The following is a 16239-nucleotide window of genomic DNA, read 5'->3' on the forward strand; positions in this document are numbered from 1 at the left end:
CATGAGCTCATAATTTGAAACTTACACTAGATAAGGATTCCAACTTTTTATGAAAAATTTTCTCCAAGTTTTCAAAAGTTTCTTCAAGGTTTTTAAAAGTACACATTTTTGGGTCCAATTTTAGTTTTAAGTTAAGTTTAACGTAAGAAACTGTGTTGAATAGTATAAAAACATTGAAAGATACAGTAAAGCTACTTTAAATGTGTTTTTCTAATAAAAAAGTTTTTGATGATGACAAATTTTTTTTATTTATATGATAGATTTTCTGAGTCATACCAAAATTTTACTACTGAACATGTCAAAATTGTTAAAAGTCCAGGTTTTTCCATTTTTTTTGGGTGATTTTTGTTTTAAATTCCAGGTTTTTCCAGGTTTTTTTTTTTATTTCTTAATTTCAAAGTTTTTCTTTATTCTTCAGTTTTTTTTTTGACAAATTTGTCATGTTCCAGGTTTTTCAAGGTTTTCTAGGTCTTCAGGTAAAGTAGCAACCCTGTATACATAAATGAACTACAAAACACTGTTATAAAAATACTTCAAAAAAATAAGTTTTATAAATAGTTTGATATAAAATTAACTTATAAATAATTTGAGTATAAGTGAAAAAAACTTTAAACCTTTTAATAATTTAAACTTAAATAAGTTAAAAGGGCTCTAGAACAACTAAATATTTTTTAATTTAAAACTCTTAAATTTACACCATAAAATATGAAATTATACTACAGCACAGTTTTACATATAAGTCTTATTAAATTTTTTGTTAAGATTTCAAGAACAGTTCTATATTAGAATTCAAGTCACCCTGTTTGGTATGTTTTTAGTTTAATTCATTTGTGTTTACACGCTTCATTGGTTAGGCAGATTTTGTAAAACTCAACATTTAAAAATAAACAATAGAGTAGCATATATAAGATGCATTCCATTACAAGTAATAGATAACATCCCTAATAGAAAAAGACAGCTATTTTCCACTTGGGCATATGTCAATCAAGAATCTTATACAAAATCAATATATTATATATTAAAAAACTAAACAAAAAAAACATTGAAAAGCAGAGCTCAACAAAAAAGATAAACCCCTAAGTTTTAATGACAACCTGAGATGTTAGAATATTTTTTGGTTTGATGTTACAGAAACTGAAGTGTGTAATATTATTAAGAGTTAGATCGAAATAAAGCCAGTGGTGAGGGTTGTATATCTGTGAAAATTGAAAAGAAATAAACTAACTTATATCTCAATACTACGTTAATTAATAAACCAAGCATTTTATAAAACCGTATATTTCAGTAGCCTAAGACTTGCAAATGAAACACTAATTTTCAAAACAGGATTAAATATGACCATTAAGTTATAGACCCATTTCACTTCGATCATCGATAGAACGAAGCCGTTTTCAACATTTTCTAACCTGCAGAAAGTTAAGAAAAGCAGTTTTGATCAGAACCACTAAAAGCACAATGTTGTTAACACTTGAGCGCTTTCTTATTTTCCTTCTCATTTCACAAAACTACTGGTATGAAGTTGCAAGATACCTTGATGCAAAGCTAAACCTTCATTGCCTTGCTCGGAAACGGGTCGTCGGAGATAATCTCTGCAAGCAAATCCATCTCTTGCCCCGTGACAACTGATATCTTAGTTTTCTTCATAAACTAGATCAACAATAATTTTTTATAGTTTATGGAACACATACAAAAAAAAACAATGCTAAAAAATGTTTCAAGGTCCTGTTGACACAATGACCTCCCGGTCTAATAAACAGGTAAAACAGATGGATAACAAAATGCATTATTTAACTAAAATTTAATTATGATAATCCATTTTTACAGTTTTGTCAAGTTTATGTTTTATTAAAGTTAATTAATCTATAAAGTGTTCTTTATACTCCCAATTAAGAAAAAATGAAGAAAAAAAAAATAATGAAGTATCATTGATGTTTTAATTCATCAAATTTTTTTTGTTTACTATAGTAATATTTGTGTAAAGCAGGATCAACTAGATAATACTTTAAGTTGAATTTGATACTATTTTTTTTTTACTTTTTTCTTTCGGCTAACCATCTGTTACTTAATTGTTTTCCGTTTTTCTGAAATAGTTACTAATACAGTTTGTACAAAATATTAAATTAATTTTCAAATTTCAGATTTATTTTAGTTTCCTTTTAACTTAAGTAAATTAAAGCTATTCACCAAATAAAAACAAAAACTTTCGACCAAATTTTTTTACTTAGTTTACAATTGTAACAGTTTTTTAATAAGGTAATCTTTGTTTGTTTTGGCAATTTGATTTTTAAGTATTTAGAAGCTGAATAATAGCTTGTATAATCTGAACGATCGATGGAGGGTTCAGCAGAAACAAAGTAATCCTAAGCTCGCCAGAAAAGCTTAAAGTCACATCAGGTTTTCCTAAAAGGGGTGATACTTATCGGAGGAAGATCTTAAAAGGAGCCTACAATTTCTTTATGTTAAGCCATTACAAAATATTTTAACTTTGCTTGGTAATTGTTAACTAACTTATAGTTTACTTTAAAGCAAAAATTGTACTAAAAAGGAATAAGCTTTATACACATTTTTGATCGTATTTCATAAATTGTATTGCTGATGTATAATTCTTATATTAAAAAAATATCTTTTGACCGACCTTTTAAGTCACAATAAAGAAACATCATTTTAAACATAACTTATTTCCACTCGAAGATACCAAACTTTCACTACTAGTTTTAATGGTAAAACATATTTTCAAGTAAAAATTTCAGTTTTTAACTTCGTGTCAATTAAGACTGTGTTTAAAATTTAATGAATTAAGCACAAACAAATTGGGCATCTCTATTTCTACAGCATTCATCTACATCAACCCTTCTTGCCACTAACCTTCTTGTCTCTTCTTGGTTTACTGCTCTTACTGAGGTAAGTGCTTTATATGTTATACAAAATAGTTAATAATAAATAAATGTCTTAAGAGATTATATTTCAAGGCTGCCAAAACTTAACTTTTTAACTTAACTTAAAAATTAAGTAGTTAATGTTAAATCTTTGCACACTTTTAGAGACACATTGTTATTAATTGTTTAAGTAAATGTTTTACAATTATGTTTTTATCCACTAAGCAATTAAAGCTATAGTGTAAAATTTTTTTGTACAAGTGAAATATATTATTACATGTGAACATATAGGAACACAAGCAACATTTAGGCAGCTTGATCAACTGACTGATGTGTAGTGTTTATATATGTTTATATAACTAATTTAGATAAGAGTCTGGTTTGTTTCAGCCACTTTTAGTGGTTATACTTAACAGTAATAGTAAAACTCAATGTTTAAGTGTATTGTAACTTTTAGTGGTTATTATACTTGATGGAGTTATGATAATTAAACTGTAACTAGCTGACAAAAACCAGACTTTTATCTGACTATGTATGATCTTTATAAAAAGACTATGTTGTACAGATATGTTAAACTTAACTTTTTTGAGTGTTAACAGTACTTCAAAATAGTCTTTGTTTGGAATTTCAATAGTGACATTATAAAGTAGTATAGCAAAATCATTTATTTTGTCTTCACTTTAATACTATGTTTTAGTAGTTTTATCTAATCTACTACATTTATGCTGTTAGATAGTGTCACAATAAAAACTCTATACAAAGACTATTTCGAAAATTAATAATGGTTTGTTTTTGATATAATATACAGGCATGTTAACTTTTTTTTAATAAACTGTTGTCAAAAAGTGTTTAAAAATTAAAACCACTTATATTCCTTTTGATTTTTTTCAATTATGTTATATTGTGTAATAACTCAAGTGGCACTCTATTTTATTGATTAAACAGTTACTCAAGTGTATTTTTTGACAGTGGTCGTTTAAATTAAAATATGTTGGTAACTAGATAGGAAAGTTAAGCCATATTTTAAGTGGGTTGGCTGCCGTTGTAAGGCTTTGTATATGTTTTCGTTCATAACATTATGAGGTGATAATACAGCATAATATTAAGAACAATTATCCCTTACTAAAATACATAAAGATAAAATGAAAGACAAGTTTTATTACTCCAAACCTAAAATTAATAATAATGGTAATATATTAGCCAATAAGAAGCGACCTTAGAACTGCAGCCAGACCTTAGAAGCGACTTTTGAACTATTTAAGATGCAAGTAGTTATAAATGTTAAAATGAACAAATGATTTGTTATTCACATGAAGTAGTATGGTCTTATAAGAATGCATTAAGGTGGTTTTTAATGTCTATAAGGTACGCGGTCTAATAAGTACGCACCCGCATAAGCTACGCACTAAATTATTAAGATCCTCCACACGATTTTTCAAAAATGGGGATTCCTCTGTAGTAAAAATCAGACGGAAAATTTTTGAGATTGATAATAAAAAACATTTTAAAGGCATTTCGCTGGCTCCGCGGGCGAAAAATTTTTCACTTTTACTCCCAACCATTTTTTCTTAAAAACCTAATTACGCTTGGAGTTCAGGTAGTAAACCTGACCGCCAAACCACATAAAAGTGTGGTACTGAGCTCTAAAAAGTAGTTCGGTTCTGAGTTAAAGTGGTGGCGGACAGCTTTCGTTATTTGTTTTTAAGTCCTTTCGCTGCGAGCTGCTCATATCGGAGCAGCTCTTGCTCCCGGGACTTTTGCACAAATAACGAAAGCCGTCCTTATGCTGGTCGGCACCTAATTAGTTTTTTGTTTGATGTACGAGTAGTTACTTTTAGTATGTTATTTTTTTTTTAAACTCAAAATTAACATATATAAATTACAAGTAAAGTTTTATGTTTTATAGTATGTATCTTTGGTGTCGTACTACAAACGCTACAGATTTGTAGTACACAGCCTGGTATTATTTTATAAAAACACTTCAACTTACTTTGTAATTTTATTAATCAGGATCATTTTATTGTCGTCATTTAACTAATCACATTGTTACATAGTAATACCTAGTATGTCTCGTATATAAATTACATCTTAGTTTGTTTGTGTATAAAGGTCAATTAAAAGTTAGTTATGGCAAGTTTGTAATACATCAAAGCTAATCATTTGTTTAGTTCTTATGGCATTTATAATTATCTACTAAAACTTATATGTTAAGTAGCATTCTGTAGTAGGTACATTGAATCAGTTTTATTACATTTAACATTAAGTATATGTCTACTTAAAGTTTGACCACTGTTTTGAGTATATTTATTATTACTTTGTTGATCAGTAGGTCTGATAAAGTACTTTGTTGGTTACTTGATAAACTGTACAAAGTAAGTGAGTACATTAACTTCTAGTTTTAATTAGTATCGTTGTCACTCCACAACAACTTAAATTTTGGAAAATCTACGCTAAAGTTTTCCATTTACATAAGTAAGTATTTACGTCTTAACTTGTATAAAAAAGTTTGGGCACCTTTTGAATAAAACCTTAGTAAATCAGACTGTTGTTGTCCACAATTTTTAAAGTAATTTTGTAATATTTTTCATTTTCACCTATTATTACGTCATGACCTTGTAGTCTGATACATTGTAAACTTAGAATAGTATAAATTTTACCTACACCTTAGTTGTATATGCATGGTATGTTTTATAAATTATTTAACTGCTCTATATTTTAAAGTTGAATAAAGCAACTTATATAGTAATGAATAACACTAACTATATGTACATGTATCGGATAATCTGCATATTAATTAAAATAACAAATACAAATATATATGGCAATTAGCTCTTAAATATTTTACTGTTGCATATAAATGAATCTAATTTTTAAATTACAATCAACTCTTAACAATACTTAATCATTAATTATCATATTGTTGCGCTGGTTTATATGATCGTTTCTAGTTTTATATCACAAACAACATATGTATTTAGCTATAAATTTAAAACATTAAACTGTTTCTTTCAAGTAATAATTACAGTTCAAATAAACATCCCATTTAGAGCCTTTATGAGTTTAAAAGTCTCTATTAGATTTAGACATTATATATAACTTTATTTACCACTGTGTGTGTTAAAATGAATAAACAATGGTAGGTACCAGCTCTGTACTTTTGATAAAATAAATCAATTACCGTTACACAAACTAAATACCATTATAATTTGAGGTTATTATTTATAGTTATATTTCAATAACAATTTTTTAGTGCCATCTAAGCCAAGGTTTTGGTCTACAGGGTTTTTTATGTGTATCATATACAATGCTTTCTAATGTCTTATATCTAAGCATAAATTTGCTGTTAATTAATTTGAAAGACATTAATATGCTTACTTACGTATGTTTTGCAGTACATCTACTAAGTTTAAGTTTTTTAAAGTATCTTTTTCCCGGATAACCTTAATACTTTTCGTTATTTCAAAAAATTAAATCATTTCGTCTATGTAAAATGAAGGGTAAACTTTATCTCTTAACTGTAGAAACGCCTGGGCTTAATGTAGTTCAGATGTTGTGGTCTAGTAGTTGTAATGACCTTGTCGGTTTTTGTTAAACATAAGATTCTGAACAGAAAAATAAAAACTTTGAAATCATGCTAAACCTATGCTTTAATTATATTAATTGTTTTAAATGTGTCTGTACACTCTTTGATATTGTATGTTAAAACAATTATAATCGCAAATTATACTTAAAGTGAACTTAATCTAACTTAAATAATGTTTTAAAAGTGGTCTAAGAATGAACATTTCTGTACATTGGTGTGCATAGGAATTAAGTTAAAGTACACAGAAAACTTATACAACATTCAAAATGTGTTAAAATCTAAATAAAACAAACCATATTGTGTTAATTTTATTTAAATATGTTTCATAATAAAGTTCAGTTTTTTAAAATTTCTCAGAAAATCATATTTTGCATGATAGCGGAGTTTACTTTTTGAAATCTTAGGAGGGATTTTTCAGCCTGCCTTGTTAAAGCTATTCTATGTAACTCTATAACGTTTATAATCTTATAACATTATATCATTATATAAATTTAAAATAAATTTATATAAATATATCTAACTAGACACCATAATTTGCTTTTTGACATTATAAGAATGCTTTCTTTTTAGCTTAGTTGCAAAAATAAAATTTGTTTTCATGAAATAAAATGTGTTTTGGTTTTTGATCTATGTTTAGCTACACCACTTAACTAGATAAAAAGAAAGTATTAACCAAAGTTACTAGCACCGAACTTATAACTAGTTTTTAGTTTATATGTCACTAAATCAGATCTAAATTGAATGGGTAGTTTGAAAAAGTTTTATACATAAATGATTTTTTACAGCAATACTTCCTTAAAAAAACATATTGGTATTTAAACATTTGTAAAACTTAACTTAAAAATAATTTTAAGAGCTGCTACAAAGCATACATTGTAATTGAAAACTGTTAGGTAAAACATATCCCAACAAAATTAAAATAATTTTTTTCAAATAAAGTTAGTTAAAAAAACATCATAGAAACTTTAGCACAAAACATTGAGAGAATTAAACTTCAAAATAGTTTTTTTATGGGTCTAATGTTCAACAAATAAAAGTTTAAAAATCATTATAGTACTTATTTCAATTTTATTTATAATAAAGTAATTTTTTATTCAATTGTAAATTTTATACGTTAAATAAGTATATCTTAACTTTATACTTCTTTTTCCAACTTAAATCTTGATCGAAAAGCTAAATTTAAATTTTTTGATTATTTTTTTCTTTAAATCAATGTTTTATTAAGTTTTACATTGTTATGATTTTTTTTTGTTTACAATAAAATTAAATTATAAAACGGACCTATAGAATATAGATAAAGAATTAGTTAATGTTACTAGCTTGGCTAGTCGTTACTGTTGGCTAGCTTCTAAAAACTTTTTTTCTATTTTTTTTTGAAGTTTGTCGTACTAGCATCGATTTCTTATAATTTTTTTTTAACTTCAATTAATGAAGAAGAACATCTAGTTTTAATAGACTAAATGACCAACTGAGCTTAAGCTTTTTAGTGTCATAATTAATAAAATAATTGCTTTAGAAAATCATAACGACTTTCCTAAATCAAGGTACCTTCAAATTATTTTTATACATGTATAACTTGGAATTTGACAGAACATAAGAAATCTTTATAACTTGTTAAGAAAACCAGTTTTTACAGTGCTTTTAACTTCAAGTTTTACTATGGAAAACATGCAGCGCAAAACAAAAATTTTTTTTAATAATTTTTAAAATATTTCATTAAGTAAGAAAAATTTCTATAAAAAATTATTAAGCTATTTGAAGCAATTTAGTATACAATATTCAAACAATTCCAAAATGTATCTATAGTTTACCAAACTTAAACTAATTTGGTTAGTTCAAACTCATAAAGTTACTGTTCATATTACCATAAATATCTTTATGTAAAAAATTAAAAGTTTTCGAGCAAAAATTCCAAAAAAATGTTTAGAATAAAATAATAAAAGCGAAATGTTAGAGTAAAATTAAAATCTAACTAGCAAGATAGTTTTGTTAACTATTTCGATAAAACTTTATGGTCAGTTTTTCTACTCAAAATCGAATACTAAATATGTTTTAAAGTTTTCTTTGCTTGTGTGGTCTGCCCAGAAAATCTGTTGATTTGCACTAAAAAAACTATAATAGTTTATTTTTACACAAAAAAAAGAATTAAATAAAATTAGAAGATTAAGTATTAACACTAAAAGTCTTACAAATTAATACAAACTCTACAACTTTATACATATAGCATAAGCGTTATAAAAACAACGAGTAAATAACATGGTTACTGGCTTTTATTAAACAAACATTGCTTTTACACACAGTTTTATTTAGTTAGCATTAAAGTCCTTATATTTAATGACTAATTTGCATGGTTGACGCAAACCAGTCTCACTGCTTCATCTGTTAGTCGCCTTAAATGATGCCCATTATCCAGTTCAGTTCGTCTCTTATGCTCGTGTAAGGCGGTCGCACTTGGTGGTTCTTCAACCCGACGAGGTAGCGCGCCCTGTCTTCGTTGGCTTCGTCGCCATTGGAGCAAACCAGCCCCGCACCGGGTCCCGTTATGGAGTTGGGGTCGAAAGTGACGACTTCGTCCACGTTGATGCCCAAACGACGGTCGCGTCCGAGAAATTCCAAATGTTTCCACGTCAGGTAATCTTTGACGTTTTGTCCGTTGTTGGTACTTTCCCAGCTGGCGGCTGTGCAGTCGCTCAATTGCAAACTGTCAGTAGTAAGCGGCAACGGTTTCACAAACCGGTCAAAGTTAAATGCGTCGTTCGTGCGGCAAAGCTCGATGCTGCCTCTGGTGACCACGCGCTCGCAAGTTTTCGTCTGTTGCTTGGGATTAACTGGAACCGCCAAGTCTACCGTGCCGGCAACAACCCTTCTGTTCTCCGCCAAACACCCTTTAACCGATATGACCCATCGCTCGCTGAGGATGGTGCCCGTGCACAGGGTCCGGTCATTTTCCCTGATTGCAACTTGGTACGGAAACTGGCCCATGGTCGCGTGCCTGCCGTCCAAAAGTATATCGTCGTCATGGTTTAATCTTTGAAACGTATATCGAACCCAACGGATGTGGGTGGCAATCCTGGTGTAGTAGTCCTTGGAATTTGGGTACCCGGCCAAGTACCCATTTCCCCTCGCACTTACCCCAAACACCGACTTGTGCTGGTCTCTATAATACTGTCTCAGTTGCGGGTAGCACGAAAGGGGTCCGCCCGAATCCCCCTTCATTGCGGCAGGAGCAATCTGTTCGTATATTTGGGGATGATCGAAAGCAAGAATGTATTCCTGTCGATTGTTCGGGTTCCTTATAAAACCATAAGCCTGCTGCCATGAAAGCTCGCCTAAGCAGCAGATTTCATTCAAAAATACATGCAATCGACGATATGCAGGATTGTTGCTAGAGCAAAACTGCCTATTCCTTATTCTGGTGCTCTCATACTTCAGCCTGTTGGAAGAGGCCAATACGGGTTCAAAGTTTTCGTCGTGGCTAACTGTCGTGGCGCCCCATCCGCTTATCTCGCAATGCCAGCCCGGCCTGCTCCAGCTTCTCTGGTTTCCCAGAACGGCTCTTGCGATTAGCACGTTGTCGATGTTGATCCGAACTGGCGTCCGAATCAGCCCAATGTCCTTGTTGCGGTAGTCTTCGTTGTAACGCGGATGCTGTATGAAGTCGCCGTTCGCGCGGACAGTTATCTCCTGCTGGCAGTCTCCATCTTGCTCTTCCTGTCCTTCGAGAGTTCCAAGATAAATGTACGCCCGGTCGCGGTCGAAATCATCCTCTCCGCCGTTCTGCGCTTCCACTTGCAGATCCTCATTGATGCAGTGAGCAGCGGTCATGACAAACCGGCTGCTAATTACAATGCCGCCGCAAGATACAATTTGATCTCGATGATTGGGCCTCGTGTAATGCGTTATCAACCTCGCTTGGTACGGAAACTCTTCCACGCTTAGAACGTCTCGCCCCAATCTCACCTGGCTGGCGACCGTTTTCAGCAGGAGGAAAAAACAAAAGGCCGCGAATTTCATCCTGTCAAACGCCATACTTTGTTCTTTTACTTTTAAGGTAAAGTTTTTGAAAAGTTTAAATTTTATGAAAAATTACTCAAAAATTGCGTCATAATAACGTCTAATTTATTATATAAATTATAATTAATAACTTAAATTTCATAACTTCACCTTTAAAATGAAGTCTAGCTGTGGCGAAATAGTTTTATTCAAAGTAAAAAACAAATTAGTTGTTGTCTTAAAACTATAAAAACGCTTTTTTTGATTTATTCAAGGCTAAAGCACATTTTTAGTTTGAAAATACTGGCAGCTAGTATATTAATTTACTTTTAAGACATTGAGATTGTTAAGCTTTTTTTTTTCATTTTATAGCTCATTATAACTTTGATTAAGGTTGGGTATGCAACTCGATGACCGAGAGGTCTTTTTTTGAGCTATTTTTCGTTTTTTTCTTCAATATACTATATTACTTTCATCATACAATATAAGCTTTGATGATTAGCATCTTACTCAAAAAAAATATCTAAATTAATTCATAATCAGTGAATATTTAAAAAACCTAAAAATGTAGGACACTTTTTCATTCAACCCAGACTAATCAGAACAAAAAAAGTTAGTTAATATCGCTTATTTACGCACATTGTGTCCACAGAAAAAGTGCGTAAAGATACGAGAGGTACCAAATATACTTACTATAATGGCTGTTTTTTGATATTGCTTCTAGTTAAAAGCATCCTGGGTTTTTCTCAATTTTAACAATTTATTTACTTTATTTATTTATATGAAAACAAAAGATAAAACTGTACATATATTGAAGAAAAAGATTTAAGTTTATATAAAATATTAAAACTTTTAGAAAAACTTTAATAATCTTAATAACAGATAGATTTTATTTTTATATATATGTGACTTATTTAATACTTAACATTTATATTCTATTCTACTTAGCAAATTCAATTTATAATTAAGCATTTGTTTACAACTAAGAAATGTTGTGGTGTCTATATTAAAATTTATTTGTATAGTCTTTTACAAAAATATGCATTTGGTGCTGTAATGGATTTCTTTTTTTGAATAAAAATATATTAAATATAAGAAAAACGTTTAACAAAAATTTTTTATGGTACTACAACTTTTTTTAATTTGACCTTTGCCCACATAAGGATAAACTTGTCTTCCAATGTATTAAAAATATATTAATGGATTTTTTCGTTAGGAATGAAATTTCATGCCATAAAAATTTGAATTAGGAAGTTTCGTTAGATTTCTTTTTTAAATATTTTTTTATATATAGGGTCAGAGTGCTGTATTATTTATTTTTGTTTTAAACTTAAATTATTTCATTATACTTTCATTATTTAACACAGTCATATTTCGTTTAGAATTTTTATTTAATATGTTATTGTTAACAAAATTTCTGCTAAAGTGAATGATAACTAAATTTTAATCAGTTAGTTAAGGAATATAAGTTTACAAAGTCTTAAGATATAGACAGGTAGGTTAGCATTTAAAAACGTATTTCAAAATGAAAACATACAACAAACTTAATTTCTGCAATTAAAAAAAAAAATATTTTGAACATTTGAGAGTTCTAAAGTGCGTAACTAAATGAGAGTTCGTAACTAAATGAGAGTGCGTAACGTCACAAGTGCGTAAAGATGCGAGAGGTTACTGTAATTAATTTTTTTTACAGAAACAAATATACAGAAAAGTTACGTGAGTGCTTCAAAAGTATCACGATTAATGAAACTTTCGAATATATTTAAAGTTAAATAAAAGCCACTGAGGCAATAATTAATAAAACAGAAAGAAAAAGTTAAATACAAAAATTAAAAAAAAGAAAGATTCAAACCTGATTATAAACAAGAAAATGCTCTAATTGAAAATCAAATTAAGTTTTTCTTTTTTATCCAGATCTAACCAAGGTTTTTTAGTTTAAAGTTCTACAAATCAATGTTTTTCAACCTCAATTAAACTGATAAAAAGTTCTTTAAAGTATAAAAATAATTATGGAAAAAGAAAAAAAAATCTTAAAATGTCTTCATAAGATCTGGTCAGCATACGCCGGTACTGAGTGGTAAAATGAGTGGTTAACGGATAAACACACTTTAACTGGGTTCTGAAAAAAAATGAATACTCTAATGAAAGAATAGAATAAAGATAATTTCTAGATTTTTAGTTTTATAACAGTTTAAAGTCTAATTTATAGTTTTTTAACAGTCGGATTTAACATTAAGTTATTTACGTTTTATTAACTATTAACCTCTAAAAATCTGTAGAAATTAGTTTAGTTTTAATGAACACATGTATACACCTACTTTAGCTTCTATTCTCTCATTACAGTATTCATTTTTTACAGAACCCAGTTGAAGTGTGTTAATCCGTTAACACACAGAAACATATGTTTGTACAATAAAGGAAGATTACTGCATAATTTGTTTTTATTTCATATTCCAGAGAACTTATTTCACTAGGGTCTTTTGTTAACAAACACTTGAATTTATATTTTGAATAGTTATAACTATAACATCAGTTTCAGTGGTACAAAAAAGTATTTACTTAATTATTTAGCATTACATCTTTTTCTTCGTTTATTTAATGTAAAAGCTTTAAGAATTTTGGCATCCATTACTTTGTACAGCTTTTCACCAATTTTTATGAATAGAAAATTCTTTGAACTTGAGTCTACTTGGACTACCCGTTGTTAATACGTTTTAATCACATCGTCTTTTTTTTTGGTTTTTTATGCTTAAAATTAAGAAAACAAAAAACCTACTAAAAGATTTTTTTTAGCCAAAAAAAAATGACGACCTTATACAATTTCATCATCTTTAGTGATTTTTGCTCAAAATTCCAGGTCTTTTTTAGCCTAAACTGTCAAATTTCAGGTTTAGTGACCACCCCGTTAAATATAATAGTTTGAGTAACAAACGTCATTTTACATTTTGCAAGAGAAATATTAACTGGTATCATTTATTACTGGTATTTTTATTTATGACCACATCTTTTGTTAAACCATAGTTTTTTAAGAACCTCAGTTAGAGTACAAATACTTGAACTGATGCTGTTTAAAAGAATGTTTCATAAGGACGACTACTACCCTGGACAAACTTAAAATGTATTTTTTCTTTACATATATTAGTATTGTAATAAAGAGTCAGTTACCAATAATTTGTAACACACAAATATATATATATATATATATATACAACAATTTAACTAAAACTACTTATGTACCGAATGTAGAAACAAAAAAAAATCGCTCTAAGTAAAAACTTAATCGCTTTAAGTAAAAACATGATGTCCGATAATTGTAATAAAAAAAAATGTTTGATATTAAGGTGTGAAACTGTTGAAAGAAAATTCAATTTAAATATAAATTACATTGAAAAACTTTGATAAAATTTAAATTTGTTTGAATACAAAGTCTTTCATTGTAATGTATATACAGTAAGTAAAATTTGTGTAAATTCATAAACTAAAACATATAAAACTCCTAAAGAGGATTACTTGTACAAAAGCTGTAATTGATTTTTGATGTAGTATCTAAATGGCAAGTTTTTAGGAGTTTGAATTTAGAATTATTTCACAATTTGCGTATTCAAAATACATTCAATAAACAATACAAACATTTAAAATATTAAGATTATTTAAACAGATTAAGAATAACATTTTTATGATAAATATTTAAACGATTATCGAGTTTGTTATGTATGTATGATTTTTAGAAACTTATTCTTTAAAAAATATTTCCTAACATATAATATTAGACTTACTTTTTATTAGTTTCATTTAAACACAAATTCGAAATGGGTGATTCAGGTATTCACAGAGCGACACTTTTGCACGAAACGAAAATGATCTTAGTAATAACATTATACCTCGTGAAAAAGTTTTGAAGTCCCTTTTGAAATACTTGAAAACACAGATGTTTTTTTCCTATTTAAGCGTATTATTTAGACAACATTAAAATAATGTTATTACTAACCAGTACCAGGTAAGTTGTTATTTTCGAGGGGATTGTTCTATTTCCCTTAATAGTTTCGTGTTTAGTGTTTGTGTTCTTGTAAATATTGTCAACATTTCTATTAATAACAATCACTTCTCTGGTCTCTACCTCAGCATCACAAGTATTTGAACATTAAGCTACAAAATGAAACTTTGAGCTGAACAGCGTGGCAGGTGTCTGCTTGAATATAACCAAAACATTTGCTTTGTTTCAAACGTATTTTCTAAGCTTTTTCAACCTACTAAATTAAAAGTAAAATATAACAAACATAACTTAAAGTTTAAAAGTATCTATTTTTTTCTGATAACTAAATGTATTTCTTCACATGAGTACATTGACTATTGTTGTGAACATAAACAGTTCAACAACAAAAAAAAATAAAATATTAGATCAAATTACTAGACATTTAGTTTTTTAAGCAACAAAACAAAAGTAACATAAAGTCTTCAAAGCAGCTCAAACTTTATTTACAATATGATGTTGTATTTTTGTTTGTCGAAGTTGTAAAACTTGTTGTACCATTCGTATATCTAGTTAGGGTATTTTTTAAAAGCAACATAAAAACGTATGAGCTTAAAACACGGTGTGATCGAAGTTTTAATCAGTTTTTTTACATATGGTAAAAACAGAAACTAGTTTTATGATCTTACTTTGCAACAACAAACGTTTTTTTGAGCAAAGCAAGTATGTTAAATCAGGTTTAATTTTACCTGCTCTAAAAATATTTCCTTTTTTATAAACAAGATTAAATTAAAAACAAAAAATATATTTTAAGGAAATAAAAAAATTCCTGCTGACACACAATATCATTATCAAAATTGTACTTTTTGAAACTTTTTCACTAAAAATACTATGAATAGATTCATACTAAAACACTGATAAAAAGTACATAGGCTCCACTGTTGCGTTTTCAAGACCAGGTACAAACAGCATAAATCCAGCTAGAAGCTTAACAAATTCACCCAAACAACGTTGTCGGCGACTGGCGAAGATACAGAAAAACAATTAAATTTACAGCAGAATCTCGTGGACAATCATGTGTAAAGCCTCATTCAACATATCTCACTTGGAAAGAATGACCATAGCAGAGACTAATTAAGAAAAATCATTTAACCAACGGAAAGAGCTCGCTACCCTGTGCTATCTTTTTAAAACGTCATATTTTCAATTTAGTATGAATTTATAGTACTATAGTATATATTTCTCAAACTTTACTTTTTTTAAATATTTTGAACTTTCTGTTATTATTTAATTTCGTCGTAAGCCCTTAATTCAGTTTTTTCCTAACACTTATTAATACTAATAAAAAGTTATTTATTTCTATATCACTATTCACCTCTAAATACGATTCTAGCTCTATATATAAAGTGATTTAGATTGTCGTTTATTTATTGTACCTGAAGATCCGCCATAGATCCGAAACTTTAGTCGTACTAATAAATACTTTCTTAATATTTTTAACAACAATAACATATAGAAATTTAAGCTGTTTGACATTAACTATAAACAGAATACATGACAAACTAAATTTTATTTCTTACCATCAACTGTCCCAAACAACTATTAAGCGACAACAATCTACATGCTTAAGAAGGACCAAAGTTGCCAAAATTTATTTTTTGTTTGTTATTTATTATGTTTTCATCCTACTTAGGAGAATGATGAGATTTATATAATCGATAAATAAAACAAAAACAACCCGCTAGATTGGACTCCTAAAATTGTTGCAATTTTTCTTTTGTATGTATGAGCGGGGTCGGCAATAAATAAATAATATT

Source organism: Thalia democratica, chromosome 3 (genome assembly GCF_965202585.1).
Source record: "Thalia democratica chromosome 3, ktThaDemo2.hap1.1, whole genome shotgun sequence".
Taxonomy (NCBI): Eukaryota; Metazoa; Chordata; class Thaliacea; order Salpida; family Salpidae; genus Thalia; species Thalia democratica.